The following is a 5,100-nucleotide window of genomic DNA, read 5'->3' as shown; positions in this document are numbered from 1 at the left end:
AGGGTAAACTGTGTCACATGGAGGACACTTAGTGTAATGTGTTACAAATCCAGTGGAACGCTTATTGCATTAAAGATACAGTATATTATTCATACACCAACATTCACAGGACTTATGATGAAGCCCATTGATACTTCTGCAAAGCAAATACAGTTTAGCATTTTTCATTTTGCATAATAAGTTCCTGTGGATATTCAAAAATTAATTGTGAGTGGCACTAGGCTGAGCGATTAGTGCAAGTAAACGTGTTGCAGATCCAGGTGGACAATCATTACATTGCCTACAAATCAGCTGGAATGGATCTCCCATAGCCTATCGGCTGCAGAGCATTCCTTGGACGATTCTGTTTGGTAACTTTGTTAAAAGACAAAATTATGGACAGGATTATGTACCCATATGTACCTATATTCAGGACACTTTACTTATTTAGGGAGTAAACTATAGCAAGTGAAAGTTTTTCACATCTTGTAAATTTAACTTTAAATGTCTGAGAAAGGATGTTATAAAAAGACTCAAATAAATTGTATGGATCACGTTGAAAAAAATTAACCCTCTATAGAAAAAATCGAAGTTATTTTCAACCTCGTCCCCAGGAGTTTTTGCGTTTGTGGCATCAAGGCAAGCGTCGAAGAACCTCCCCCCCTGGTTTAGGCTGGTAAGTTCTCCAATGCGATTGGTTCACTTTAGATAACTTATACACCCGTCAAAATATATGCAACGATTTGCTAGAAATATGGCGGGTTTTGTACAAAAACATTGAAACGTGAGGGATTTCTGGCTATCGGAAATGTTCAAAAGAATTGGCCAAATTAAATGCTGAGCCAAAAAGTAAATATTTTTATGAAAGATGTTTTTTGACAGATTCTTATTGTTGACGTTATAAATGAAAACGAAGGTTATTTTTAAAGCTTTTTAACGTAATAACATTAGCTACTTTCGGCAATTTAGCTAGGTGGGAAAAAATATGTAGCTAGCTATCTTGCTAACCTGTAAATGGGCAGGTGCAATAAGCTATTACTAAGTAAAAACAAGTTTTATCTCAGACAAGTTAATATATCTTCCAATTCTCAACAACTAACGTGACTACTTAACGACAAGTTTAAAATTTGTTGATCTGTTATTTATAGCTAGGGGATACATCACACTTGTGCAAAAATTTAGCCACACAAGTCACATGTAAGCTAGTTAACGATTTACAAAAAATATTTACAGTTGAAATAAAATTATCTACAAGACATATTTTGTTAAAAATACGTACGAACCAAAAAAAAAGCTAACTAGTACATTATATAAAACATTTAATAGATACACAATTTGATTAATCATCACCTCTTAGGACTGGTATTAGATTGCTAAGACATTTATTGATCACAAATTTCTTAGCTGGTTGTTTTTAGCACCTATAATTATTTTACTCACACAGTTCGTGAAATGTGAACCAGATCCTGACCATTTGGATCATGTTCCTAAGTGGTGAATTTATCATGCTAAAGCACATTATATTGCTGTGTAAACGAAGTATATATTGCTTCGGGGAAAACTTTCTCTATAGTTTACCTGGCAGAAAGAGAAGAGATGGGAAGCAAGATGCTTAATTTTAAATTCCAATTTTAAACCTAGTCTTATCAACTAAATTGCTTACAGAAAAGTATTCAGTCAACATTTGCATTTATAAGATTTTATATTTTTTCTTAGCTAACTGGCTAGATATCTAAGCTAGCTTTGTTTTGTTTTCATTATCGAATATATAAACCAGCCAGATGCCACAATCTAAGACTTGGTTTAAGCTTATTAGTTGTACTTAAAGAGACAAGTTAACCTTAAGGTTTATATATTTTTAAATTTTTTATTTACAAAGATTTATTCACAGAAAAAAAACATCCTCCACCCCAGGGTTTGTTGCCTGGTATTAAAGTTGTTAGCGCTTACTTGTCGGCTAACACGACACAGGTACAGGCTGCTTTTCATACTCAGTATATTGGTTACTATGAATAATTAATGAGTATGTCTCGCTGTCACAATTTCGGCTAGTAAAAGCAACTTGATTGAGTCCTCCTTGGCGAGGACAATGTAGTTTGGTTGTTTATGTTATCCAACGCTTGACTTTAGAAAGTTTTATTTCTTGATATACAAATAATTCACACTGGAAACAAGTTAGTTTCGACTTTGTATACAAAGTCCACTGATACGAACTGCTAATGAAATTTGATTGCCTTGCATCTTTAGGACATAAGAAATCAGTGCTTATTAGTATGATCAACAGGATCTTTAGAGGTTGCATTTCTTATAAAATTCTTTACGAAAGCCTACAGCGAGCAAAAATGATTCTTAAGATCAATCAGTATCCAAAGTCTTTTGTTGATTCTGTTATAAGAGATACGTTGAACAAATTATTTAAGAAGAACGTGTGGAGTGTAAGGAAGAGGAGGAAGAAAAAGATAAGAAAATGTTATTCATTGAATACAGAGGAAAGTTTTCAGACCAATTTAACAAATCTCTTATGAAAATGAACGCTCATGTCAGTTATTTTTACTTTGAAGAAATTAAAAACTGCTTTACCGTCGCTAATATAATCTGTAGATAAATCTTTAAAAAATGATGCTGTTCACAAAATTACATGTCTGCGATACAAACAGTGCTATGTTGGCTAGGCGCCGACATTTGATCACTAGAATTAGAAAACATAGAAGAAAAAATGCGCCGGCAGCTGTTCACATGGCTTCATGTCAACATTTCATTTCGATGGATGACGTCATCGTTTTAACATCGAAGTCAAAATCTGTAAACCATCTAATGACCCTTGAGTCTTTACATGTCAATCAATTACGTTAACAACTAAACACTAGAGACGAATATAAAAGTCGAACTTTAGTAAGTTTTTTTTATTTTGTATTCTTTTTTCAGATGCTGTCCCGTGGACCTTACGTTTCACTTCTTCTTTAGCTTTTAAATGTATTTCACTGTGGAAATGTATATAAACACATAACATGGATTTTTAATCTTGTTTTATCTTTGTTTTAGAACTGAAGCTGATCAAATTATAGATCGAAACATATTGTCAAAATAAGGATGCTCATTGTTGGTTATACTTCAGTTGATATAATAATATTATAGTTTAAAAATTTTCCTGAGTATATTTTTCAATAAATTTTCTTTACATAAGCTATGAAGGATATTTCAGGTTATATCTATGGTGGTGTCGTTTTTTTTTACAGTTGTCTAAGCAGCCGAGTAATAATTGAGATTCTTTTGTTGAGCTAAACGTCGGACAAAACCAATTTGGTTGCAAAGAAAAGAAATTTTTTAAGATCATCAGAAAAGCCGAGACAATGACGATTAGTTAAGTTTTCAACCCTAAGCTAAGGAGAGTGACGTTTTGGCGGTTTTATAATCGACGTTGGTTGTAAAAATTCAAATAAGAATAATGTCAGTAGTGCAAAAGATATCTTGAGGACCAGAAAATGTATACTTCAATATTGCAATGCTTCCTAATAATCAAGATATTTTTTTGTTGAGTGATCGTTGTGTTTTTAAGTTTCTACCTCTGTAAGGTGCAAAGTAAGTTAGATAAGAAATTTTGTAGTTAAAAAGAAAACAATTTGTATAAGAGTTACACGTAATTTGGCACGAAAGACATGCGCGCAATTTGACACCATCTATAAAATTTATGTCTGGGCTTTTCGAAAGTCTGTATCAGGTTACACGTGATAGGTGACATGAGATTATATGCCAGTACGATTTATTTTGTCTTAAAAGGACAAGCATGGAATCTCATGCAGGCACGTAAAATTGCTCTTTACATATCTTTATATTCAAATTTTTATGTCGCTATATCATTTCAAAAGTTGCTTACACCACACAGTTTCTTGTAGTAGCTGGAAATGGCTGTATCATCAAATATCATATCACTTTTATTTCGATATATGTAACCGCATACTTACTTCATGCTGGAACAATATTGCCCACGTGTGAATTTTTAGGGAGGCCGCAAACATAAAGTAATGACGAGACATTAAAAATATATAATAGATGTGTCTTGATGTAAACAAAACTCGAAAGAGATCAAGTCAAAGATACTGTGTCTTGATGTAAACAAATCTCGGAAAAAATTAAGTCAAAGATATAAAGTGTTTAAAAAATCTAGAAAATATTAAGATACACAAATCAAAGTCATCTGAGAGTTTGTTTTAATCTGTATAAAATCTTTACCTTGAGAATCTCGAGCAAACCAAAATGCTGCGTTGGTAATTTTTTAAAGCATAGATTACTGCCACAGTTAGCTTTATTGTACGTTTAAAGCTGATAAAACTTGCTGAAACCTGTCTAACAACATGATTAATGAACTTTCACTTTGCCTTTGCTAAACGAAAATCCTACAGTGCCATTCTCTTCAAAAAACAATTTTTAATACTAAGAGTAAACAAAAAGAGTATGTTTACTTTATTTTACAAGTAATAAAAAAATTTTGAGTTCATATCTTTTTACAAAAGGTCTTCTTTAACTGTCGTTATAGCTACACATTCTTGTCTGTATTTTTTTTATTATTTTGATATTGTTGAAAAATTTAAGGTAGCGGTATGGTAAATTACACCTCTTCTGTATAAAGCATATTTTCCACTTTCATTTTAAAAAAGCATTATAAAAGTATATATGCACTTGTTAACAAAAGTTTGTTCTACAATATTATAAAAAAAAATTAAAATGTTGTAACAGAAAAAAAATGTAGTCGAAAGTCTTAAAAAGTGGGTGTCTGTGAAGGGATTAGTCTCAAAAGTATACCAGTGTACAGAAAAAAGAATATGTCCACATCTTCAGCATAGTCTGAATTTAAATCGTGTGTCTCATTTTTTTCTCAACTTTAAACGTTTTGAAAATATGCCATAAAACATCTGTAAGATCATAAAATCTGTGACTGTAACTCGCCTTCCAACACAAGAAATTCGTGGTTATTAAGTGAGGTTATCCAAAGAACGCAAAACCCCAAGGGACCCAGGACCGAAAGACAAAGCAACAGTTTTATTTTGAAAATGTTTATGGATAAATAAATTGGTTACTAACTCTATCTTCGATTCTTTGGTAGTAAATAACAATCCGTCGCAC

The sequence above is a fragment of the Hydractinia symbiolongicarpus genome, chromosome 10 (assembly GCF_029227915.1).
Source record: "Hydractinia symbiolongicarpus strain clone_291-10 chromosome 10, HSymV2.1, whole genome shotgun sequence".
Lineage (NCBI taxonomy): Eukaryota > Metazoa > Cnidaria > Hydrozoa > Anthoathecata > Hydractiniidae > Hydractinia > Hydractinia symbiolongicarpus.
Note: the sequence above shows the minus strand (reverse complement) of the source record.